Source organism: Amblyraja radiata, chromosome 31 (genome assembly GCF_010909765.2).
Source record: "Amblyraja radiata isolate CabotCenter1 chromosome 31, sAmbRad1.1.pri, whole genome shotgun sequence".
Taxonomy (NCBI): domain Eukaryota; kingdom Metazoa; phylum Chordata; class Chondrichthyes; order Rajiformes; family Rajidae; genus Amblyraja; species Amblyraja radiata.
In genome coordinates this window covers 7347107-7374885 of record NC_045986.1, presented here as the reverse complement: position 1 = coordinate 7374885, position 27779 = coordinate 7347107, and the positions used below count along the sequence as shown (strand labels likewise).

Here is a 27779-nt window from a genome sequence, read left to right as displayed (position 1 = left end):
ACAGGTTTCAAGAGGGCTCATATGGGCTTTGTGGGCCGAATGGATTCTTGGGCTGGCAGTTCAGTCGCTGAGGCCTGGCAGCTCAGACTCAGGGCTAGCAGGCTGGCACCTCAGTTACTCAGGCCTGGTGGGCTGGCAGCTCAGAAACTGCCAGAAATTCTGCCGGAAACAGGTGACAGACTCTATGAGAGAGAGAGAGAGAGAGAGAGAGAGAGAGAGAGAGAGAGAGAGAGAGAGAGATCTAGAAGAGAGATAGGGAGAGAGAGAAGATATAGAGAGAGCCTCATCTATCGCATCTTAGCTATCCATCGCGCTATACTATATACTACCCTGGCGTTCTCGCGTCTCGTCTATGAGCGCGACTCGTCTTCTCCTTTCTAGACTACTCCGGAGTGAGAGAGACGCGTTGGATAGGGCCTCATCTGCTCTGAAGAAGAGGGAGGAGAGGGTGGACAATCAATTTTAGACATTTTCATCTTTTGCTTACAGATCACAGCAATGAAGGAAGAAAGTCTACCCTTGCGTCAATCTCTGGAGTGCTAGTATGGGCGTTGTGCGCTGAAGGGAATGTATTTCACATGGCTAGTATGGACATTGTGGACTGAATGGATTTTTGGACTTGCAGTTCAGTGGGCCATGCCTAGTGGGCTGGCAGTTCACAAAGTCATGGCTGGCGGGCTGTCACTTCAGTCACGCACGGCTGGTGTGGTGGCAGTTCACTCAGTCACCCTTCCTCCCTTCACCCCCCCCCTTTGCCACCCCCACCCCCCCACGCATTCAGTCAATCTCCCCTCAACCTCCCCCCATGCAATATTAGTGGCTTTCCGACAGCGCAGACATTCCTGCCTATTAGGTTCCCATTGTGATGAAGAACACGTAGGCATGGCAAGTGGAAAACATTTATTAAAGTTTAAAATGTGAACGACTCTTAAAACTATAACAACAATTTAAATGTTAAAGATGAGCTTTATTGAGTTATTTATTGTTGTGTCTCTTGTGTTCTGCTGCTCACTGCCTCTTGATGGCTCTTTGCTGTTGATTAAAAAAAGAGACACTCCCACACTGGCGTACAGGTTTGTCGGTTTATTAGCTTGGTGTCCATAGTGGGTGTAGGATATTGTTAATATGCGGGGATCGCTGGTGGGCGCGGACCCGGTGCGCCGAAGGGCCTGTTTCCGTGCTGTGTCTCTAAACAAAACGAAACTATAGGATTATCGTCAGGTTAGTGTTCCCATCGCCGGTAATGCTTGAACAATAGCTACCGACTTATTTGTGGTGTAAAGACAGACAATAACGTTTATGTAAAGGTAGACAAAAAAGCTGGAGAAACTCAGCGGGTGAGGCAGCATCTATGGAGCGAAAGAATACGCGACGTTTAGGGTCGAGACCCTTCTTCGGACTGATGTCTGGGGTGTGGGCGAGAAGAAGACAGCTGAGACACTGGGCTGTGGGAGAGCTTGGAAGGGGAGGGGAAGGAAGGGGAAAGCAAGGGCTACCTGAAATTGGAGAAGTAAATGTTCATACCATATAACCATATATAACCATATAACAATTACAGCATGGAAACAGGCCATCTCGGCTAGGCATAGATTGTGGACACTCAGCTCTGAGCGAATTAATGCTGATACCCTGATACCCAGCTGCTCAAAGATTGCAGCAAATTGTCCATAGAAGCTATCACTTTTAGATTTAGATTTAGATTTACTTTATTAATCCCCTTATTCAGGGGAAATTCTGATGTCCTCGCAGCACACTAATAAAAATACAACATAGCATTCAAGAAGTTTAACATTAAAACATAAAAACATCACAAAGTCAGAAAGTCCAGTCCCCATCCTCTTGTCCACCCAGAGTCGGGCCAATTGAGGCCTCCACGGTCGCCGTTACGGGGCCCGATGTTCCCGGCCGTTCTCGCCGGGTGATGGTACTCCGGCGTCGGGAGAACCCTCAGCGGCTTGGGGTGCCAGGAACGGCCGCCTTCTTACCGGAGACCTCTGCTTCCAAGCCAACAGACCGCGCTGGACGAAGCTTCACACACTGGCGCTTCACACACTGCCGCGGATGGTAGTCGCTGCCCATTTAAACTTGGTGACTTTGCGGACTGTTGCCATCTTCAACTTTTGAAATTTAGTTTGCGTTTTATTTTGCTCGTAAGCATCAGATCCTACCGGTAGCACCCTGTGATTATTATACTAATACCGTTAAATATTCTTGAGAAAAGGTCGAGTTTCCGCTTGATTTCCAGTTGCCTTCGTGAATTGCTGTGGATTTCACTCTACCTATACCTGTCTCTGTCTCTGCCTCTGCCTCTTATCTATCTCTCTTTTTCCATACCCCCACCTCCTCTTTTTCCATACGCCTACCATCCTTTCTATGAAAAAGTTACACTTTAGATAATTTTTCCTGTCACCTTAAACCTAACTCATCTAGTCCTCGATTCGCCTACTCGGAGCATGAGGCTCTGTGCATCTATCCGAGCTATACCACTCAAGATCTTTTGCACCTCCGTGATCATCCCTCGTCCTTTTGCGTTTATCTAACTTGCTTTAAACAAATCCTCTATCTATATATATCCCTATGTCACTCGTTTCCCAACCTCAATTTCTCCTTCTATTATATGCTCTCGCTCTTTCATTCTCTGTTTTATACTCTCCATATTTGTGTTTCTCTTCTCCATTGTCATCTTCGTCCCCGATGCTACAGTATCCAGACTATTCTAATGAAGCGCCGAGGACAAGAAACTTTCAAGTAACAATCGATGATGGGGGGTAGCATTTACAAAAAAATGTATCTGCGGATGCTGATGGAGAAGATCAGTGGGTTAGGTAACATTTCTGGTGAACATGGATAGGTTATATTTCCGGTTGGGACACTTCTTCCAACTCAAGAAAGGGCGGAAAAATGATTTCGACCAGATCCGTTATCTATCCATGTTATAAATGAAGTGGTTGCGCTGGAGCATGCGTCTACATCATCCTTGCATTCATTCCGTTACTCACCCCTTGTCTCTTTCAACAGCGAACCTGCTCACGGTGATCGTCCTACTTAGAGGGAAATGCGGGCTTTCCAAATGTATCTCCTTCTATATGGTCGCAATGGCAACGGCTCATCTCCTGGTGATGATCTTCTGTGTAATTGGGTACCATATCGTGATGTACCAATTCCCTGCGTCCTTCCTGTCCCACACATCCGCCTGTAAGATTGTTCTATATTTCATGTCAACCAGTTTGCATATCGCTGTCTGGTACACAGTCTTATTCACGGTCGACCGGTTTGTTGCGATATGTTGTCACAAGTTTAAGGCGGTGTATTGTACAGTGAGGACCGCTGTAGCTGGCATAATAACAGTGTCATTGCTTCTGCATTTACAGAGCGTCCCGCATCTATTTGAATACAAACATGTTCGTATAATTAATGGTATTCACTGGGGCTGTCAACCCAGGGCGTGGTTCATTACATCACCCCTGGGCGCCGCGTTCTCATTTCTGCAGAGCATATTAACCGTAATTGTGCCCTTTTCTCTGGTATCTTTTTTTTACTGTTTGACGGTCAGGCGTATTATAATGGCCAGTAAAGTGCGTAGCAGACTGCGGGCGCACGGAAGTCAGGCGCCGAATGATCCGGAGATGGAAGGCCGGAGGAAGTCCATCATACTACTCTTCAGTGTTTCGGGCAGTTTTATCCTCTTGTGGCTGACGGTGGCCGTGAGCTTTCTGACCACAAGACTGGTAGGAACCGCGCATTATACCGACGATTGCTCCGAGCCTGGCTACATCGCCACAGAAGCCGGATACATGCTCATTTATCTGAGTTCCTGCACTAATACGTGCGATTATGCAGCTACTCAGACTAAATTCAGAGAGGAGCTGGGAACAGTGTTAAAATATCCATGGATATTCCTATTAACATTTGTTAAGAAATAGAACATGATCGTCTTAAAGTCGGAACAGTTTCCCTCCGCCCCCATCTCAACGAGTTCCGGGTCGGCAATGATGTATTCTTCCGTCGCCTCCGCTTCCGGGTCTTTTTCTATGGGAGTGAACCCTCATCTCTCATTGATGATCCCTTCCGTCTCCAACGGACCCCCTCCTCTTGGACGCACCCTGATGGCCATCTACCTTTTTTAGAACTTTTCCTTTCCAACTGCCGGCGGGACATCAACCTGCTCCTACTTATCCTTGGACCATGACCCCACAGACTAGCAACATGCCTTAATCTCAAGCACCATTACCGATTTCATCGCTTCCGGATCTCTGCGCTCTAAAGCCTCTAAGCTTATCGTTTCTGCTTGTTCATGTCATCTAATTGATTTCTACATTCTTCGACACCATCCTATCCCCCCGGCGCAACCCCCCCCCCCCCCCCCCCCCCCCCCCCCCCCCCCCCCCAATCTCCAAGACACACAAAACATATAATCATCCGACATTTTAGCCACCTCCAACGGGATCCCACAACTGGCCACACCTTCCCATCTCCACCCTTTCTGCTTTCCGCAGATGTTTCCCTCTGAAGCTCCCTGGTCAATCCGTCCCAACCCCACCCCTCCTCGGTTACTGTCCCTTCCAACCGCAGGAAATGTAATGCCTGTTCCTTTACCTCCCCACTCGACTCCATCCAAGGACCTAAACAGTCGTTCCATGTGCGGCAGAGGTTAACTTGCACTTCCTCCATCCTTATCTACTGTATCCGCTGTTCAAGGTGTCGACTTATCTACATCGGCGAGACCAAGTGCAGGCTCTACGATCGTTTCGCTGAACACCTCCGCTCAGTCCGTCGTAACCTATCTGATCTCCTGGTTGCTCAGCATCTCAACTCCCCCTCCTTCCCAAACTGACTTTTCTGTCCCGGGCCTCCTCCATTGTCAGAGTGAGGCCCAGTGCAAATTGGAGGAACAGCGCCTCGGTAGTTTACACCCAGCGGTATGAAAGTTGACTTCTCTAACTTCAGTATAGCCTTTGGATTCTCTCTCCATCGCCTCCCCCTTCCCAATTCCCCTACTGTGTCCGCCTACATTCTATCTTTGTCCCGCCCCACCCCTCACATCTGTCTGAAGAAGTGTCTCGACCCGAAACGTCACTCATTCCTTCTCTCCACAGATGCTGCTTGACCCGTTGAGTTACCTCATCTTGCATTTTCAGTCTACCGTCGTCTTAAATGTCGAAAGCCGATGAGTATCTCCCAGCCTTTGCCTTCAGATGACGTTATTTGCGTTTTAGGCTGTGTGTAACAGAATAAAATCATAATTTTTGATGCAAGACCCTTCTTGAAAGTCGTGAACATATCAAAAGCGAAGGCATCTCAAGACATAGACATAGAGTCATACAGCAAGGAAGTCAGTCTGAAGGGTTGCGACCCAAATCGTCACCTATACCCATTCCCTGAAAAAGCCGTCTGGCCGGATAACCGACTCCAAAACATTGTGCCATTTTTGCCCAAGCAGGCTCTTCAGTCCAAAACGTACATGTCGATCAAGTTTACCCATCCAAGCAAGTCTCAGATACCAGCATTTGGTCCATATCCCTTCAAATATTTCCTATCCACGTACTTGTCCAAGTGTCTTCCAAATGTTGTCTACGTCCGAGCCCTCGACAAATTTCTTGGTTACTTCTTCAAACACTCAATAAAATTACGGCGACACGTTCTCCAACGTACAAAGCTATGTTGACTATCCCTCGTTAGCCCCTATCTATACACATGCGCACATATATCGTGTCAATAGACAATAGACTTTAGACAATAGGAACAGAAGTATGCCATTCGGCCCATCGAGCCACACTGCCATTCTCTGTGAGTATGCCTGCACATCCACAATCAGTACACCGTTCGTGCGTATTAGTTGACTACTCCGTGGTCCTGTGGGTGACGGCTGTTCAAGTATACATCTCAGTGCTACCTCTTCCTCCGTCACTGGCGTCCAGTTCCCTTCCAATGCCTCTTTCTGTATTGCAATGATCCTCATTTTCCTTTCAATTCTATAATGAATGATCTAAACCCACGCTATGCAATGATTGCACTCTTTTTCTACCAACAGTAACCCCTATGCGAACTTCATAATAAACACTCAAATGTAAATAAAGTTGTTAGTGAAGAAAGCACTCAGCGTAGGAGGGCGGTTAAGGAAACTGTCCTCTTCCCATTGAGATATATTCCGTATATTGATGTGAGACAGTCACATGAGGTTGCTTTGGCAAGTAAGGTAAAAGTAAATCCAAAGGGTTTCTACAGCTATATTAATAGCAAAAGGATAACGAGGGATAAAATTGGTCCATTGGAGAGACAGAGTGGACAGCTATCTGCAGAGCCAAAAGAGATGGGGGAGATATTGAACAATTTCTTTTCTTTGGTATTCACCAAGGAGAAGGATATTGAATTATGTGAGGTAAGGGAAACTAGTAGAGTAGCTATGGATACTATGAGTTTCAAAGTAAAAGAAGTACTGACACTTTTGAAAAATATAAAAGTGGATAAGTCTCCAGGTCCTGACAGGATATTCCCTAGGACATTGAGGGCAGTTAGTGTAGAAATAGCCGGGGCTATGACAGAAATATTTCAAATGTCATTAGGAACGGGAATAGTCCCCGAGGATTGGCGTACTGCGCATGTTGTCCCATTGTTTTAAAAGGGTTCTAAGAGTAAACCTAGCAATTATAGGCCTGTTAGTTTGAGTTCAGTGGTGGGCAAATTAATGGAAAAGATACCTAGAGATAATATATATAAGCATCTGGATAAACAGGGTCTGATTAGGAACAGTCAGAATAGATTTGTGCCTGGAAGGTCATGTTTGACTAATCTTCTTGAATTTTCTGAAGAGGTTACTAGGGAAATTGACGAGGGTAAAGCAGTGGATGTTGTCTATATGGACTTTAGTAAGGCCTTTGACAAGGTTCCTCATGGAAGGTTGGTTAAGAAGGTTCAACTGTTGGGTATTAATGCAGGAGAAGCAAGATGGAATCAACAGTGGCTGAATGGGAGAAGCCAGAGGGTAATGGTGGATGGTTGTTTGTCGGGTTGGAGGCTGGTGACTAGTGGGGTGCCTCAGGGGTCGGTGTTGGGTCCTTTATTGTTTGTCATGTACATCAATGATCTGGATGAAGGTGTGGTAAATTGGATTAGTAAGTATGCAGATGATACCAAGATAGGGGGTGTTGTGGATAATGAAGAGGATTTCCAAAGTCTACAGAGTGATTTAGGCCATTTGGAAGAATTGGCTGAAAGATGGCAGATGGAGTTTAATGCTGATAAATGTGAGGTGCTACACCTTGGCAGGACAAATCAAAATAGGACGTACATGGTAAATGGTAGGGAATTGAAGAATACAGTTGAACAGGGGGATCTGGGAATAACCGTGCATAGTTCCTTGAAGGTGGAATCTCATATAGATAGGGTGGTAAAGAAAGCTTTTGGTATGCTTGCCTTTATAAATCAGAGCATTGAGTATAGAAGCTGGGATGTAATGTTAAAATTGTACAAGGCAATGGTGAGACCAAATCTGGAGTATGGTGTACAATTTTATTCGCCCAATTATAGGAAGGATGTCAACAAAATAGAGAGAGTACAGAGGAGATTTACTAGAATGTTGCCTGGGTTTCAACAACTAAGTTACAGAGAAAGGTTGAATAAGTTTGGTCTTTATTCTCTGGAGCGCAGAAGGTTAAGGGGGGACTTGATAGAGGTCTTTAAAATGATGAGAGGGATAGACATAGTTGATGTGGATCAGCTTTTCCCTTTGAGAATAGGGAAGATTCAAACAAGAGGACATACAATACAATACAATACAATACAAATCAATTTATTGTCATTTGGACCCCTTGAGGTCCAAACGAAATGCCGTTTCTGCAGCCATACATTACAAACAAATAGACCCAAGACACAACATAATGTTCATAAACATCCATCACATTGCTGTGATGGAAGGCCAAAAAAACTTTTCTTTCCACTGCACTCTCCCCCCCCCCCCCCCCCCCCCCACCCGATGTCAGAGTCAAAGTCAAAGCCCCCGGCGGGCGATGGCGAATTGTCCCGTGGCCATTAAAGCCACGCCGGGTGATGCAAGGTCGCACACCGGGTCTTGGTGTTTGAGCCCCCGGCGCGCGCTCGTAGTCCCGCGACCATTCCAAGCCGCGCGGGGCGATGGTGTAAGGCCCCGCTCCAGGAGCTCTTCAACCCCGCAACTCGGGCGGGAGAAGTCGCCGTTGCGGGAGCCCGGAAAAGCGGTCTCCCTCCAGGGACCCGCGGGCTCCCGGTGTCACTGTCCGCCAAACCCGCAGTTGCAGCCACCGAATCTCCGGGGGTCGGGCCGCAGCAGCGTCCACCACAGCTCCACCCGCTCTGGACTCGGCCAGCTCCGCGACGGTGAGGTGAGTAGTCGGCACCACAGCTCCCCGGTCTTCCTGTTGGAGGCCGCTCCTCGTTGCAGCCCCAACGACAACGGAGACCCGACAAAGAAAAGGTCGGGTCTCCCGTGCAGGGAGAGATTTAAAAGTTACCCTCTCCTCCCACACCACCCCCACCCCCCCCACACACATACCCCAACAAAAAATAACAAAAACTACATAAAAACATAGACATAAAATAATAAAAACGCAGACGGACTGCAGAGGCCGCTGCTGACGAGGATCGCGCCGCCTACCGGCTTCATGACTTCAGAATTAAGGGACAGAAGTTTAGGGGTAACATGAGGGGGAACTTCTTTACTCAGGGAGTGGTAGCGGTGTGGAATGAGTTTACAGTGGAAGTGGTGGAGGCAGGTTCGTTGGTATCATTTAAAAATAAATTGGATAGGCATATGGATGAGAAGGAAATGGAGGGTTATGGTATGAGTGCAGGCAGGTGGGACTAAGGGAAAAAAGTTGTTCGGCACGGACTTGTAGGGCCGAGATGGCCTGTTTCCGTGCTGTAATTGTATATGGTTATATGGTTATATGGTTATATTGCAAAAGGGCGACACAGTGTGGTATTTCTGCAGCCTCGCAGCCCAGAGGCTTGGTTTACATCCTGACTTCATGTACTTTTGTGAGGCGTTTGTATGTTCTGTCTGAAACCAGACGGGGTTACAGGCAGAACAGAAGGAAACAAAACTGGCAATACTGGCTGAAAAGATGAAGTACGAGGGGAAGTTGGCTAGGAATATAAAGAAGGACAGTAAAAGCTTCTATAGATATTTTAAGGGAAAAAGAGTAGCAAAGTCAAATGTGGGTCCCTTGAAGACAGACACGGGTGAAATTATTATGGGCAACAAGGAAATGGCAGAAGAGTTGAATAGGTACCTCGGATCTGTCTTCACAAAGGAAGAAAAAAACAATCTCCCAGATGTGCTGGAGGACAGAGGTTCTCAGGGGGTAGAGGAACTGAATGAGATTTTCATTAGGCGAGAAATAGTAATGGATAGGCTAATGGGACAAAAGGATGATAAATCCCCTGGGCCTGATGGCCTGCATCCCAGGGTCCTCATGGAGGTGGCTCTAGAAATAGTGGACGCATTGGTGATCATTTTCCAATGTTCAATAGATTCAGGATCAGTTCCTGTGGATTGGAGGATAGCTAATATTATCCCACTTTTCAAGAAAGGAGCGAGAGAGAAAATGGGGAACTACAGACCAGTTAGCCTGACTTCGGTGGTGGGAAAGATGCTGGAGTCAATTATTAAAGATATAATAATGGGGCATTTAGATAGCAGTAAAAGGATTAGTCCAACTCAACATGGATTTATGAAAGGTAAATCATGCTTGACTAATCCTCTGGATTTTTTTGAGGATATGACAAGTAAAATGGATGAGGGGTGCCAGTGGATGTAGTGTATCTAGACTTTCATAAAGCCTGTGATAAGATCCCGCACGGGAGACTGGCAACTAAAATTAGAGCACATGGTAATGGAGGTAGGGTGTTGACATGGATAGAAAATTGGTTGACAGACCGGAAGCAAAGAGTAGGATTGAACGGGTCCTTTTCAGAATGGTAGGCAGTGGGAAGTGGAGTGCCGCAAGGCTCGGTGTTGGACCCGCAACTGTTTACCATATAAATTAATGATTTGGAAGAGGGAATTAGCAGCAACACTAGCAAGTTTGCGGATAGCACAAAGCTGGGTGGCAGTGTGAACTGTGAAGAGGATGTTAGGAGGTTGCAGGGTGACCTGGACAGGTTGAGTGAGTGGGCAGATGCGTGGCAGATGCAGTATTATATAGATAAATGTGAGGTTATCCACTTTGGTGGCAAAAACAAGAGGGCAGTTAATTATCTCAATGGGGTTTGGTTAGGTAAGGGGGAGTGCAGTGGGTCCTGGGCATCCTTGTACACCGGACACTGAAAGTTGGCTTACAAGTACAGCAGGCAGTGAAGAAAGCTAATGGAATGTTGGCCTTCATAACAAGAGGATTTCAGTATAGGAGCAAAGAGGTTCTTCTGCAGTTGTATAAGGCTCTGGTGAGACCACATCTGGAGTATTGTGTACCGTTTTGGTCTCCTAATTTGAGGAAGGGCATCCTTGTGATTGACGTAGTGCAGCGTAGGTTCACGAGCTTGATCCCTGGGATGGCGGGACTGTCATATGAGGAAAGATCAAAAAGACTTGGCTTGTATTCACTGGAGTTTAAAGGACGAGGGGGATCTTAAGGAAATATATAAAATTATAAAAGGGCTGGACACGCTAGATGCAGGCAAAATGTTCCCAATGTTGGGCGAGTCCAGAACCAGGGGCCACAGTTTTAGAATAAAGGGGAGGTCATTTAAGACTGAGGTGAGCAAAAACTTTTTCACCCAGAGAGTTGTGAATTTATGGAGTTCCCTGCCACAGAGGGCAGTGGATGCCAAATCACTGGATGGATTTAAGGGAGAGTTAGGTAGAGCTCTAGGGGCAAGTTGAGCCAAGGGATATGGGGAGAAGGCAGGCACGGGTTATTGATAGGGGACGATCAGCCATGATCAAAATGAATGGCGGTGCTGGCGGGAAGGGCCGAATGGCCTCCTCCTGCACCTATTTTCTATGTGTCGATGTTTCTATGGGTTATTCAGGGTGCACCGCTGAAGAGGGTGATAAATGGTCGGTGTTGACTCTATGGGCCATAGGATCTATTCCCAAATTGCATCTCTAATCTAAGCCAAAGTAATGTAAAAGAACGTGAGGATAGATTACGGAGGGATCCATCATTGAGGGGCAGACTGCACACGGGCACACCTGAAGCAGTCCACTCTTCAAAGAGTCAGAGAGACTCCCGGGTCTCTCTCTCATACTGCACTCACTGCAGACTGAATAGTTATCAACTCTATAGAAGAAAAACAGTTACGAACGCTTAAAATTCGGTGCTCGAATATACGCGCCGCGCTGGCAAATCGAATCATGGCCTCTTGTGGGAAAGAAAAAAAACTAATGAGGAACCGGTTGAGTTCAGCAAACCTGTTATTCAATTGACGGTCCACTAGAGGGCTCGCAGGCTCTGAGCTCTCCATTCCCTCTGAATCCAGTTAATTTCAGACACGTGTTGCTCGCCGTGTAACTGTACGAATGCCATTGTATACCTACTCATCGTGAGTGTTCGGAGGAATAACGGCACGGACCTGCCCCACTCAATTATGTTATCCATGGCAAACCATCAAATGACGAAAGGAAACGTTTCATTGTCAGAATCCGCACAAACTCTGACATGATGAGAAACCCGTTTGTGAATTGCGTTGAGCAGAGCTTCTTAAAAGGCAGCTCATTCCCATCCGTTGTAATTGATACTGCTTAACTATGGTGTACGTTAAACGTACCGTGTGGCCTTTGACATTGTTACTGAAATTGTCTATCAGTCTTGCTGAGGATTCACATTCCAGCACTTGTCCCTTGGCCCAGCGGCCAAGCACGCATCTCAAGCACGCATCTCAACGTTGTTTAATCGTGATGGGGTTGCTTCCTCTCCCGCCCTCTCCAACATCGAATGCCACCCTGGTAGATCAGTGTCACTCATGTTATGAATCATACTGTGGCTCCGCCCACATGTTTAATAGAAAGCCTTTCCCCCTTTCTCTCCCAGTCTTGAGCTGTATGTTAAGATGAAGTTACCAATGTCGAATTGCTAATAAAAGTCATTGGATCCTAATCACTCTGTGTGAGTTATGGCCATCCAACATGTGTCAGAAGTGGGATCCCAACCCATGCCTGCAATTGAAGATCAGGCTGCAACAAAAGCGTGACATTCAAAAACAGTGGTATGACAAAACAAGCAGACCGCTGCCACCATTAACCGAGGGGCAGGTGGTTCGTTTGCAAACCGTCAAAGGTCATGACCGTATCGGTGTGATTTCTGGAACTGCCTCTGAGCCACGCTCATATTTTGTCAATGCTGATGGCGGCACCTACCGACTTAATAGGCAACATATCATGCCTGTGAATGAGCCAGCTCCATCTCCGCATTACCTGACTGTACAAGTGTACTTCCATCCACGTCAATCGGCATTGGCCCGCCTGTACCAGCACAACAACCTGTTGCTGAAACGGTTTCTTTGCCAATGGTGGTGTAGGCTTGAAGCCATGATCATATTGAATGGCGGTGTATGCTTGAAGGGCCGAGCGGCCTACTCCTGCACCTATTTTCTATGTTTCTATGTAAGAAGGTTCCCGACCAGAAACATAATCTATTCCTTTTCTCCAGAGATTTTGTCTAACCTGTAGAGTGACTCCAGAATGTTGTGGCTATCTTCTGTTTACTGCAGCATTTCCAATACATCTTACATATTGATTTGGACGTGATTGTCTATTGTCTATTGAACGGTGACCATCTTTTTTGCTGATAAATTGTTATATTACTGGTTATTTAATTTACAATTACGATGTTGTAGTTAATGAACCGTTGTCATCTCCTGAATTGGTGTCAGATTTTTGGCGAATAGAGAGGTCAAATTGCGGACATGGGTCATTTGTGCTCGAAATGATGCGCAACTATGCAGAGAACTATATTGTGCACTTTATTTCCTGGACCTCTTGCACTTGATTTTGATATTATACTATTTATTGAGTTATAGAGTCATATAGCACGGAAACAGGCCTTTCGGCCTAATTCATCCAAGCCGACCAAGATAACCAATCTACGGCAGTCCCGCATATAAACATAGAAACATAGAAAGTAGGTGCGAGAGTAGACCACCAGGTCCGTCGAGCCCGCACCGCCATTCGCTCATGGCTGAACACTAAACAGACACACTTACCCACAAACAGTAGACACAAGACACAGAACACAAGACACTACCCTCCCCTTTATACCGCTATCACCCATCTCCACCCCAAGAACCGCGTGATCTCCTGGGGGAGGCAAAAAACCGGATAAAAACCCAGGTCCAATTCGGGAAAAAAATCCGGGAAATTCCTCTCCGACCCCAATCCAGGCGATCGACACTTGTCCAGGAGATCACTCAGGTCTTACTATACTAACCATACCTAGGTCCATATCCCTGCCCTCTCCCCGTAGCCCCTTATCCCCTTGGCAGCTAAAAAACCATCTATTTTAGACTTAAATATATTTAACGTTTCTGCTTCCACTGCTCCCTGGGGCAGTGAATTCCACAAACTAACCACCCTCTGGGTGAAGAAGTTCTTCCTCATCTCAGTTTTAAAAGAGCTCCCCCGCACTCTGCAACTATGTCCCCTAGTTCTAGCCTCCCCGATCATTGGGAACATCCTCGGTGCATCCACCCGATATAGAAACATAGAAACATATAAACATAGAAAATAGATGCATGAGTAGGCCATTCGGCCCTTCCAGCCTGCACCGCCATTCAATATGATCATGGCTGATCATCCAACTCAGTATCCTGTACCTGCTTTCTCTCCATACCCCCTGATCCCTTTAGCCACAAGAGCCACATCTAACTCCCTCTTAAATATAGCCAATGAACTGGCGTCAACTGCATTCTGTGGCAGAGAATTGCAGAGATTCACCACACTCTATGTAAAAAATGTTTTTCTCATCTCAGTCCTAAAATATTTCCCCTTTATCGTTAAACTGTGACCACTTGTTCTGGACTTCCCCAACATCGGGAACAATCTTCCCCCATATAGCCTGTCCAACCCCTTAAGAATTTTGGAAGTTTCTATAAGATTCCCCGTCAATCTTCTAAATTCTAGCGAGTACAAGCCGAATCTATCCAGCCTTTCTTCATATGAAAGTCCTGACATCCCAGGAATCAGTCTGGTGAATCTTCTCTGCCCTTCCTCAGATTAGGAGACCCTTACGCAATACTCCAGGTGTGGTCTACTTTCAATGACTGGTGTACCATGACACCCAGGTCGCGTTGTATCTCCCCTTTTCCTAATCGGCCACCATTCAGGTAATAACCTACTTTCCTGTTTTGCCACCAAAGTGGATAACCTCACATTTATCAACATTATACTGCATCTGCCATGCATTTGCCCACGCACCCAGCCTATCCAAGTCATCTTGCAGCCTCCTGGCATCCTCTTCACAGTTAACATTGCCCCCCAGCTTCGTGTCAACCGCAAACTTGGAGATGTTGCATTCAATTCCCTCATCCAAATCATTAATATATATTGTAAATAGCCTGGGTCCCAGCACTGAGCCTTGCGGTATTACACTAGTCACTGCCTGCCATTCTGAAAAGGACCAGTTAACTCCTACTCTTTGCTTCCTGTCTGCCAGCCAGTTCTCGATCCACATCAATACTGAACGCCCAATACTGTGTGCTTTAAGTTTGTATACTAATCTCTTATGAGGGACGTTGTCGAAAGCCTTGCGAAAGTCCAGATGTAACACATTCACTGGTTCTCCCTTATCCACTCTACTAGTTACATCATCGACAATTCCTTAAGATTCGTCAGACATGATTTACCTTTCATAAATCCATGCTGACTTTGTCCAATGATTTCACCACTTTCCAAATGTGCTGCTATCCCATCTTTGATAACAGACTCTAGCAGTTTCCCCACTACCGATGTTAGACTAACTGTTCTGTAATTCCCCGTTTTCTCGCTCCCTCCCTTTTTAAAAAGTGGGGTTATATTAGCTACCCTCCAATCCTCAGGAACTATTCCAGAATATAAAGAGTTTTGAAAAATTATCACTAATGCATCCACTATTTATGGGGCTACTTCCTTAAGATGCAGCCTATCTGGTGCTGGGGATTTATCGGCCTTTAATCCATTCAATTTACCGAACACCACTTCCCGGCTAACCTGGATTTCACTCAGTTCCTCCATCTCATTTGATCCCCGGTCCCCTGCTATTTCCGGCAGATTAATTAAGATTTCCTTAGTGAAGACAGAAACAAAGTAGTTATTCAATTGGTCTGCCATGTCCTTGTTCCCCATGATCAATTCACCTGTTTCAGACTGCAAGGGACCTACATTTGTTTAAACTAATTTTTTCTCTTCACATATCTATGAAAACATTTGCAGTCAGTTTTTAAGTTCCCTGCCAGTTTTCATTCATACGCTATTTTCCCTTTCCTAATTAATCCCTTTGTCCTCCTCTGCTGGACTGAATTTATCCCAATCCTCTCGTAGGCTGCTTTTTTTGGCTAATTTGTATGCTTCATCATCTTTTGTTTTGATACTATCCCTGATTTCCCTTTTTTTCCACGGATGCACTACGTTCCCTGATTTAATAATTTGCCAAACTGGGATGAACAATTGTTGTAGTTCATCCATGCAGCCTTTAAATGCCTTCCATTGCATATCCACCTACAACCCTTTAAGAATCAATTGCCAGTCTATCATGGCCAATTCACGTCTCATACCCTCAAAGTTACCTTTCTTTAAGTTCAGGACCCTTGCTTCTGAATTAATTATGTCACTCTCTATCCCAATGAAGAACTCAACCATATTATGGTCACTCTTGCCCAAGGGGCCACGCACAACAAGACTGCTAACTACCCCTTCCTCAATCCCCAATACCCAGTCTGGAATAGCTTGCTCTCTCGTTGGTTCCTCTGCATGTTGGTTTAGAAAACTATCCTGCATGCATTCCAAGGAATTCTCTTCCTCAGCACCCCTGCCAATTTGATTCACCCAATCTATATGTAGATTGAAGTCACCCATTATAACTGTTTTACCTTTGTTACGCGCATTTCTAATTTCCTGTTTGATGCCATCCCCAAATCCACTACTACTCTTAGGTGGCCTGTACACAACTCCCACTAGCGTTTTCTGCCATTTAGTGTTTCGCAGCTCTGCCCATATTGATTCCACATCCTCCAAGCTCATTTCTAATACGTTAATCTCCTCTCTAACAAGCAACGCTACCCCACCTCCTTTTCCTTTCTGTCTATCCCTCCTGAATATTGAATATCCCTGGATGTTCAGATCCCAGACTTGGTCACCCTGGAGCCATGTCTCCGTGATCCCAACTATATCATAGTCATTTGGCACATACCCCTGAACATTTCTTATTCATGTACCTGTCGAAATGTATATTTAACTAGACTAAGTGGGACCTAACTTCACACGGGAGGGCTGGTCCCCCAACGCAATATTCTACCTCTCCACCAATACCAATATTGCTGGCCATTGGGAGGGGTGCTTTCTGGAGTGTGGCGGGCCGAAGGGACAGGTTTCCAGAGGGCTCCTATGGACTTTGTGGGCCGAATGGATTCTTGGGCTGGCGAGAGAGAAAACGGGGAATTATAGACGGGTTAGCCTGACTTCGGTGGTGGGAAAGATGCTGGAGTCAATTATTAAATAGGTAATAATGGGGCATTTGGATAGCAGTAAAAGGATTAGTCCAAGTCAACATGGATTTATGAAAGGGAAATCATGCTTGACTAATCTTCTGGAACTTTTTGAGGACGTGACAAGCAAAATGGATGAAGGGGTGCTAGTGGATGTAGTGTATCTAGACTTTCAGAAAGCCTTTGATAAGGTCCCGCACGGGAGACTGGTGACTAAAATAATAAGATTAAACGAGAACTTACCAGTTCGAAGTTTGACCGTTATTTTATGAGGAGTACGTTGAGGGAATACGTGAAGAACCCCGCCAGGACGCATGCCTGTCATTCTTCAAAGCAGCGGTGTGAAATCACAGATAACTGTAATGACTGAACATAGTAAGATTAGAGAAGAAAATACCAGTTGAGTATATGATCAAGGGTGGGAGCGGAGGGCACGTATTCCCTCAACGTACTCCTCATAAAATAACGATCAAACTTCGAACTGGTAAGTTCTCGTTTAATCTTACTATTTTACTTCGGAGTCACGTGAGTGACTACGTGAAGATTTCAAAGCTCTGTGATTTCATGCCGTGGAAACGAGTCCATGCATCACATCTGCCTTAATTGACTGTGGGAGGAATTGTGTTAACATGTTTAGACATGAATCCAACATTGAAATCTATGATAAATTGTTAACAACAAATTATAGCCCCTATTTATGGGGTGAAATTATATTACAGAACTTAAAATTGGCTCTCCACTGGTTTGTGGTAGAATATTTGGAACACTTCCCCCTGATCCATCCTGCTGTCTCGAGGATTTGGTTCATTGGTACATCCAACTCCATAGCTGCCGATGTAGTTGCAGCCCTAAAAGAATAAGATTAGAATATGTTAGTATCCACCCCAGCTGTTGTTAAAACCTGTTTCAGCCATCTGGAAATAGTTTGAACCGACACTTTTTTGTGCGTTTGTTTGTGGCTGATTAGTAGTGCCATCTCATAGCCTCAGATGTTTTTGGTGTCCTCCGTATAGAACAATAATTGTCTTATTATACAGAGACGATGTCTGTAGGGTAATCCCTAAATTCTATTTTGAGGCCTGATGGACCCTGTCTGTTCTGTTTGACTAATTCGTAATATGAAACGTTATATTCCTGTTGAAGAAGTCATAGTCCAGCCTTAACTTATGTACGACTGTACCCTTAGTGCCGCGACCAAAGCCATCAGCATGACTGTTTTGTGTGTCAGTCTTTGCAGGGACAGAGCTGTTGCTGGAGACCAAATCCTTAGCAACGTTAGGGCAATACTCATATCCCATTTAGAGAGTACCTGGTTCTTGGGGGATAGATATTAAAAATTCCCCTCGTAAGTTTGGTTACCAGGGGTGAGTCTCAACAGAATGACGCTCTGATCCTCGCCATAGATATGTTGATAGGGCACTTCTGGCGCAGTTAATGGCACTATAACTGAGCCCCTCATCATAATGGATGCCTGCCAGGAATTCGAGAACAGACGTTATGTTCATCAAACTGTAGGTGATGTTGTTTCTGCGACAATATATCTCCCATTTCCTGATGTATACCAAATATAGTTTTTGGTGGACTGGCTGTGGCCCGCTGAGATATTGTTCAATGTTCGGTCCGCCAGTCCCAGTTGCAGTAGAGGTTTCTTTAGACTCTACAAATTGATAGGTTTGTTGTTTTTGACATGGATGGGTTCCCCTGTTACGGGATGAACCAATAATCTGGTTGTTTCAGGATGGTGATGCATGGTTAAACCCCATGTTGAGTATCACAGGGAACCATGGTTAAGTAGGCCAATCGGCACTACCAATGAACAGACGCTGAGTCTTGTATTTTTCGTAATACCCGACTGATGATGCAGAAAAGGAGAGAATGCATAGATAAACAATTGCCCCCTCAATGCAGTGTAAAGCATCTGTCCCTGCTGTCCCAGGTCTGGTTCCCAAGAAACACAGTTTGGTAACTGGTGATTAAGTCTTATTTTATTGAATTTGTGTGACCTGATGTCTGTCACTGAATTTTGGGTTACCTGGTAGGTAAGTAGCTGATATTCCAATATTTCTCTGGATACACCATTACCAAATTGTATTAGTCAGATTGTCACTCTGTAGTCTAAAACGCTGGTGATTTATCCCAAAGCAGTATGAATTTAGGCCATAGAACGCACCCCATAGTTCCAGGTAGTTTATGCCCAGTGTCTGCGATAATGATGGCTCCTGTGCCTTTCATCTACCTCCACAGATGGAGATGGAAATTGGTAGTACCCCAACCAAGCGCACTGGCATCAGTTTGCTGATAACGATAGGGTTGGAACAATGCCGAATGTTATCCCTCTACCATTTTAATTCCATAAGCTTTGATTGGTGGCTTATTGGTCTGTCGAAATGACCAGTATTAACTTTGAGTGTTTGTATTTTGCCCTTTGTAGATTTTTGGTAATACAAAGGTCCAAATTGTGTGGCTGGAAAGGCAGACACTATATGCCAATTATACTTGCTACCAATCTGATAGACGGTTCACTGATGTCAGTGGGGTTGTTGCAGGCCTCAGTTGAGACTGTAGCCTTGTCCTTTGGTAAAGTCACCGACATGTGAGCTGTCAATAGTGAACCCCAAATAATCCATTATGTTGGTAGGCGTTAGTTTAGATTTAACTGGATGGATGATAACCCCAGTTTTCACCCAATTGTATGGTGGCTGTTACAGCTAGTTAGGCCAACTCCAAAGTTATGCCCACAATTAGTATGATCAAATGATTATGTATTTGGTAGAGCTCTATACTGCCAGAGCTGTCCCATCCAGTTGAATTTTTTAAAATAACGTTTGTGATCAGTCCGTGTAGGCACTGAATAGTAAGCATATTTTAGGTCGATGCTAGCCATGGAGTAGCCTTTGGAAATCAGTCCTTTAGCAGTTACCAGTTCCCATTTGGTACTGAATATACAGTACAATGTATTCCAGCTAATCGTGTTGGGTTTACCCATTACCCCTTTTGCACAATTCAATGGTATATCCCTGGATACTGCTTAGGATATAAGTGTCTGTAGTTAATATACACCATGTATCCAAAAGAGTGTAATCTCCCACCAATGTGTGTATTATCCACTCTTCCTATAATTTGTAAGGGACCAGACCCACCTACCTCCATTGTTACCAGTGGAAGTTTGCTTCTTCTGTGTGGTCTTCGTGGAGGTTGAGGCGCCGGTGTCTGGGTTTGTTTTTGGGTTGGGGTTTGCGCATCTTCCAGAAAGGCCGGTCTGGGCTATGGTCTAAAAGACCGCTGTCCTGTATGCCCGGCCTTTGAGTTTTCACCAGCTTCTCTAGTTCTGCTGGTGGGTGCATGAGGGTGCTCTCTTTGGCTGTAGGAGGTCCTTAATGTTGTCGCCTTTATGAACCCCAGGGCTTTCCTAAGTCCTGCTCCGACATGTTTCCAGATGGTATTTCCACGGCTGGAACATTCAAGGATGTGCAGTTTCCTGGTCCCAAGTATTTTTGCAGTGGTGTCCATCGTGGTCTGGCTGTATGTATTTGGACACCATGACCAGTAGATTTTGCCTTCCTGCACCCCCTGCACACTTGTAGTTTTGTTCGTCAAAACCCCTCTTCAGGGTCAGCCCAGAATTAACCCCCCAGTACTCCCCTCTGACGAGGGAGATGCACTGTGCAGCCCTACAAGAGGTGGTGCTGTGGGTTTTACAAAGTGCCCACAGTGACTAGACTCCATCTCTCGGAGCCTGTCATGTTGGAGCTCGGCTCCATAAGCCGCTCCAACCGGCTCCAGCGCTCACGGTCGCTGGCCGCCCAAAGTCGGACTCATCAGTCCTCGACTCTTTTGGTTTTCTTCTTGCCTTCCCGCCCAGACGCAGTGTTTAATCTGGCCGGTGCGGGGGCGAAGTCGGGCACAGATGTTCCCTTACGGGTGATTCCTGTGCCGCCTGCCGTTGTTTGCACAGCTCTCCATGGTTCCCCACCTGTGAAACAGTATGGGGAGAATAAAGACCGCAGTTTCACTTACCTGCAGGTCCAGGTTTAAACTGTCGCTACGGGGGAACGTCGTTCCACCCGCGTCCTGCCGTTTCGACTTGTCATAGTCGACGGTCCCATTCTGAATAGTCTCCCGACCGGCCTTGGTGTTCTGGCCGGCGCGTGACCAAAAGTCGGCACAGCTGATCCCACTTACGTGGCTTGTGCCTTCAGCTGCTGCTGGCTCCCGCAACTTCGCGGTCCTCCCCAGCCAGCTTCACTCGCAGCACTTGTGGACACTATTTTGTCCAGCTGCCCCTACCCCCCTGTGTAAAAACAGCGCGGGGACATACACTACCGCAGAGTAAATCACTTACCTGCAGGTCGCGGTTTCAAACCTACCGCTGCGGGGGAGCGCTCCACCCCGCCTGTCGTTTCGCAAGCGTGAAAGTGATAATACACGCATGCGTCCTGGCGGGGTTCTTCACGTAGTCACTTACGTGACTCCGAAGTAAAATTGGAGGTAGGGTGTTGACATGGATAGAAAATTGGCTGGGAGACCGGAAGCAAAGAGTAGGAGTGAACGGGTCCCTTTCAGCCTGGCAGGCAGTGGCGAGTGGAGTGCCGGTGTTGGGGTCGCAGCCGTTTACCATATAAATTAATGATTTGGAAGAGGGAATTAGGAGCAACACTAGCAAGTTTACGGATGGCACAAAGCTGGGTGGCAGTGTGAACTGTGAAGAGGATGTTAGGAGGTTGCACGGTGACCTGGACAGGTTGAGTGAATGGGCAGATGCATGGCAGATGCAGTATAATATAGGTAAATGTGAGGTTATCCACTTTGGCGGCAAAAACAAGGGGGCAGATTATTATCTCAATGGGGTTAGGTTAGGTAAGGGGGAAGTGCAGCAGGACCTGGGCGTCCTTGTACACCGATCACTGAAAGTTGGCTTACAGGTACAGCAGGCAGTGAAGAAAGCTAATGGAATGTTGGCCTTCATAACAAGAGGATTTCAGTATAGGAGTAAATAGGTTCTTCTGCAGTTGTAAAGGGCTCTGGTGAGACAACATCTGGAGTATTGTGTACAGTATTGGACTCCTAATTTGAGGAAAGACATCCTTGTGATTGAGGCAGCACAGTGTAGGTTCACGAGATTGATCCCTGGGATGGCGGGACTGTCATATGAGGAAAGATTGAAAAGATGAGGCTTGTATTCATTGGAGTTTAGAAGGATGAAGGGGTTTCTTATAGAAATATATAAAATTACTAGTCCAAGTGCAGACCCGTTGGGTCTGTTCCCCCAACGTGCGGTTGTGGGGGGGGGGGAGGCGGCATGCAGCATGACACACTAACTACCCCCCCCCCTCCCGCACTCACGCTAATGGAGGGGAGGAGGGGGGAGATAGAGAGAGGGGGGGGGAGGAGAGAGTGGGGGGGGGAGAGGAGGGGGGGCAGGAGAGGGGGGAGGAGAGGGGTGGATTGGAGGAGAGGGGGGATTGGAGGGGAGGAGGGGGGATTGCAGGAGAGGGGGGGAGGAGGAGAGGGGGAGGAGATGAGAGGTGGGGAGAGGAGAGGGGGAGAGGGGAGAGGGGGAGAGGAAAGGGGGGAGAGGGGACGGGGGAGAGGAGGGGGGGGGTGAGGAGAGAGAGGGGAGAGAGAGAGAGGGGGGGGGGGAGAGGGGGGGAGAGAGGGGAGAGAGGGAGGGGGGGGGGAGAGAGGGGGGGGAGGAGAGGGGGGAGAGGAGAGGGGGGGAGAGGAGAGGGGGGGGAGAGGAGAGGGGGGGAGAGGAGACGGGGGAAAGGAGGGGAGGGGGTAGAGGAGAGGGGGGAGAGGAGAGGGGGGGGGGAGAGGAGAGGGGGGGGAAGAGGAGAGGGGGAGAGGAGAGGGGTTGAGAGGAGAGGGGGGAGAGGAGAGGGGGGGAGAGGAGAGGGAGGGGGGTAGAGGAGAGGGAGAGGGGGAGAGGGGAGGGAGGGGGAGAGGAGAGGAGAGGGAGGGGGAGAGGAGAGGGAGGGGGGAGAGGAGAGGGAGGGGGAGAGGAGAGGGAGGGGGGGAGAGGTGAGGGAGGGGGGGAGAGAGAGTGCCTTTTTACTTCAACCCAAACAACCATTTGCAGGCAGTGCTTTTTTACCTCTAACCATATTTTCATTTTCAAAACAAATTAAGGGTGCTCACAGTGCTGTAGACATTTGTCAGTGTCATTCAACGCTCTGATTGAGGCACACCACTTGCAGAGACTGATTGAGGCACACCACTTGCAGAGACTGATTGAGGAACACCACTTCCTGGTTTTATAGTCCCTCCCCCTCCCTCCAGCAGGGGCAGCAGAGAGAATGGGGAATGTTGTAAAAACATTAATATCTCTGTCAATTTTCATCGACGGGAAAAATCCTCGGCACACATGCGGCGGAGGGGGGCTCTGAGCGAGGTGACCAAATATGACGGCCGTAGGTGGCGGCGTACTCTCGGAAACCGCAGCACAGAAAGCCACAACTGGTCAAGAACAGAGTTTTAGTAATATAGATAAAGGGACTGGACAAGCTAGATGCAGGAAAAATGTTCCCAATGTCAGCCGAGTCCAGAACCAGGGGCCACAGAATAAAGGGGAGGTTATTTAGGCAAGGCAAGGCAAGGCAGGTTTATTTGTATAGCACCATTCGTGCAAACAGCAATTCAAGGTGCTTTACAGGAAAGAAAAAATAAAATAGTCAATAATTAAAAATTGCAAAGTAAGCAATATGACAAATGTATGAATAATAAAACAACGTAAATGAAACAATAAAACGATTTTAAAAAGCACATAAAAGAGTTAAAATTAGACGGTTAAGATCACCTGCTTGTCGGGTTATGGAAAAGCTATAGTAAACAACAGTGTTTTTAGGCCTGATTTAAATGCGCTTACAGTCTGTGCACACCTCAGGTGTTCAGGGAGCTTGTTCCACAGGTGTGGAGCATAAAAACCGAATGCTGCTTCAGCCTTTTTAGTTCTGACCCTGGGAACACAGAGTAAACCTGTCCCTGAAGACCTGGGGAGTCTTGGCGCCTCATATACAACAAGTAGGTCAGAGATGTATTTTGGACCTAGACCATTCAGTGCCTTGTAGGTCAGTTACAGAATTTTAAAATCTATCCTCTTACACACAGGGAGCCAGTACAAAGATTTAAGGACAGGTGTAATGTGGTCCATTTTCTTGGTGTTGGTCAAGACTCTGGCAGCGGCATTTTGGATAAGCTGCAGTTGTTTAATTGATTTTTTATTGAGACCTGTAAAGATGCCATTACAATAATCTAACCTACTAAAAATATATGCATGAACAAGTTTTTCAGTGTCTTCATTGGACAGAAATCCCTTGATTCTTGCAATATTTTTTAGATGGTAATAGGCAGATCTGGTAATGGTCTTTATATGGCTGTTAAAATTCAAATCCGAGTCCATAACTACACCAAGGTTTCTGGCTTTGTCTGTGGTTTTCAGTGCAATTGAGTCGAGTTGAGCACTCACCGCTAGCCTTGTTTTTCTGGGACCAAAGACAATAATTTCTGTCTTATTTGCATTGAGCTGGAGGAAGTTCTGGTTCATCCACTCATTGATATGTTTGACACACTGGCTCAGTCAGTGTAGGGGACTATGGTCATGTGGTGACACTGCGATATATAGTTGTGTGTCATCCGCACAAGTGTGGTAGGATATGTTAAAATGCTCTATGATCTGAGCTAGGGGGAGCATATAATGTTGAACAAAATGGGTCCAAGAATGGAGCCTGAGGAACCCCGCATGTGAGTTTTGTACGTTCTGATATAAAATTACCAAGGGAAACAAAATAATCCCGATCTTTCAAGTAAGATTTGAACCAGTCCAGCACAGAACCAGAGAGTCCCACCCACTTCTCCAGTCTGTCAAGCAGTATGTTGTGGTCCACCGTATCAAAAGCAGCACTGAGATCTAGAAGTACCAAAACTGAGGGGTTTGTCAGTCTATCGACAACGGCAAACAGGGTGCGGGAATTATTATTTTTGTTGATAACCTCTGAGAAAAAGGACTGCCTTGCCCCTTTCAATTCCTGATTACAGATACGGAGGTTGTCTTTGTAAATGTCGTAGTGGACCTGTAGTTTGGTTTTTCGCCACCTACGTTCGGCCTGTCTACGCTTTGTTCTTTGGGATCTGTCTGCTGTGGCATTTCTCCATGGTGACTTTTTTCTTCCAGATAAAACTTTGGTCTTTAGTGGTGCAATAGCATCCATAAGAGTCATAACATTGGAGATAAAACCATCCACAGAGGCCGAGAGCAGAGTTGGTGGTGGTGTATAGGCCTGAGTAAACAATGCGCCGGTGTTTTCATTGATACAGCGCCTTTCGATCACCTCTGGTTCTTTTCTGATACTGCTAGCAGAGATGGTCGTTTAAAAAAATACACAGTGGTGATCGGAAAGAGCAACATCAGTCACCATAACATCAAAAATGTTGAGACCCTTGGAAATAATCAGATCCAATATATGCCCCCTATTGTGAGTTGGCTCTGTTCGGTGCTGATTAAGTCCAAAGTTGTCCAAAATGTTCAGGAGCTCTTTTGTACCTCCATCCTCTGCATTATCTATGTGAATATTAAAATCACCCACTAAGACACAATCGAAATCAATGCATACAATGGACAGTAATTTGGCAATCTCATCAAAAAACTGTGCATCATATTTTGGTGGCCTGTAAATAGTTAAACGTATTGTTCGCTGGGGAGAACTCAGCTGAGCAGCGACATATCCGAAGGAGTTGAAATTTCCACAGGACATTTTCTTGCTTTATAAAGTCTCTTTATATAAAACGGCGACTCCACCTCCTTTTCTGTGTATTCTGGCTTCATTTATAAAAATAAAACCGGGAGGTGCTGATTCAATCAAAACTGTGTCACTATTCTTTACACTTAACCAAGTTTCTGTTAAAAAGATAAAGTCAAGATTGTGCTTAATAATAAAATCATTGATTAAAAATGACTTGCCTACTAGTGGTCTAATGTTCAATAATGCCATACTTGTATTAAAAACATGATTTGCAACAGTTGGTAGAGTTGGTAGAGGTGTGTTGTCCACCGACCGCAGATTGTCCACACAGACTCCAGCGCCCCCTGTTCCTCCTCTCTCGGGTACAGTGCAGCTGGAACGCCGGGCAAACTCGGTCAGGGACGGCCAGCTGACGCGACATGTCTGGGAAGAGTGGATGTGAGGTGCCCCGGGGAGCCAGCCGGAGGAATGACAGCCCAGCACCGGGAGTAGCCGGCAGCCAGAGTGGAGGCGAAGGTTCTGGGTAAACCAACCGGAGGCACGACGGCCTCGCAGCGGGACCAGGAAGCGCTAAGCCATGGTGCAGGAGATGTGCATGCCGAGATCGAGCAGGAGTGAGAGCGGGCGAGCCTTCTCGTCCTCACCGAGACACCTGCCAATTTCCCCCGTTTTCCCCGTCTCCTGGTTCGCCTGCGCCTGCGGGGACAGCTGCAGCACGTATTCACGGCTCCCTCAGGAAATCTCCGATGCACGTCACGATGGAAAGTCCTCGCCCCGGGGCCTCGAGAGCACGCCACCGAGGCACCAATGTCCAGTAGCGCCCGGCTTCTTCCACCAATGTCCAGCAGTGTCCGACGGTCGTAGGAAATAAATGACTGTGCACTATGCACACACAGCGACACGAACAGAGACAGAGACAGAACAAACGCAAGTGGCAGTGAGCAGAGACGGCGAGCAGCCGGGAACAGATGAGGTGCGGCCACAACCATAACTCATACTATCATACTATTTAAGACTGGGGTGAGAAAAACCTTTTTCACCCAGAGAGTTGTGAATTTATGGAGTTCCCTGCCACAGAGGGTAGTGGAGGCCAAGTCACTGGATGGATTTAAGAGAGAGTTAGGTAGAGCTCTAGGGTCTATTGGAGTCAAGGGATATGGGGAGAAGGCAGGCACGGTTTATTGATAGGGACAGATCAGCCATGATCACAATGGATGGCGGTGCTGGCTCGAAGGGCCGAATGGCCTCTTCCTGCACCTATTTTCTATGTTTCTATGTTTCTATGGGTTTTTCAGGGTGCACCGCTGAAGAGAGAGATAAATGATCGGTGTTGCATCTCTAAACTAAGCCAAAGTAATGTAAAATAACGTCAGGAGAGATTACGGAGGAATCCATCATTGAGGGGCAGACTGCACACGGGCACACCTGAAGCAGTGCACTCTTCAAAGAGTCGGAGAGACTCCCGGGTCTCTCTCTCATCCTGCACTCACTGCAGACTGAATAGTTATCAACTCTTTAGAAAAAAAACTGTTATGAACTTCGCTTAAAATTCGGTGCTCCAATATACGGGCCGCGATGGGAAATCGAATCATGGCCTCTTGTGGGACCCGCGGGAAAGAAAAAAGACTAATGAGGAACCGGTTGAGTTCAGCAATCCTGCTATTCAATTGCCGGTCCACTAGAGGGCTCGCAGGCTCTGAGCTCTCCATTCCCTCTGAATCCAGTTAATTTCAGACATGTGTTGCTCACCGTGTAACTGTACGAATGCCACTGTATAGGGTGATTTCACGAAAGGTCACTGGATCATAGATCCTCACCCACGTGACCGCAAAATTTAACTGGGGTACAAACGTCACTTCCAGTACATGTTATTGATGCGAGAAACGCGTACATTCAAACCTGTTAAAAACCGCGAAAACGGCCCGTTTTGAGCTGTCAATAACTGTGCCAGTCGGGGTGACCGCGAGGCACAGCTATCTTACTTTAGAGTCCAGAAGTTAAAGAAAAACGAAGGTAATGACAAGAGAGAGCTGAAGGGAAAATAACAGCGGAAGTTGTTGGCCGTGCAGATATAAAGATCGAAAATATCGGGATTTTATCGCGTATGCTCACTGTATTTCATCAAAACATCAATAATGCATTAGTTTTGATCAAATGCAGCGAGTAAACGCGATAATTACCGATATTTTAGATCTTTATATCTGTCGGGATTTTTGGACTTGCAGTTCAGTGAGTCATGCCTAGTGGGCTGGCAGTTCACAAAGTCATGGCTCGTGGGCTGGCAGTTCACAAAGTCATGGCCCGTGGGCTGGCACTTCAGCTACTTACAGCTTATAGGCTGGCAGTCCAGTCACTTACGGCTGGTGTGGTGGCAGTTCATTCAGTCGC

The 27779-nt window shown here is 46.6% G+C and overlaps 1 long non-coding RNA gene across 1 annotated transcript; it reads right to left on the bottom strand.

Moving 5' to 3' along the window:
* Positions 1-556: 556 nt before the first annotated feature.
* On the bottom strand, positions 557-27779 carry LOC116990440. The gene is made up of 3 exons (XR_004416548.1): positions 27750-27779; positions 2418-2426; positions 557-719 (listed from the first exon to the last, which is right to left on the bottom strand). It is a non-coding gene; the product is annotated as an uncharacterized LOC116990440 (long non-coding RNA).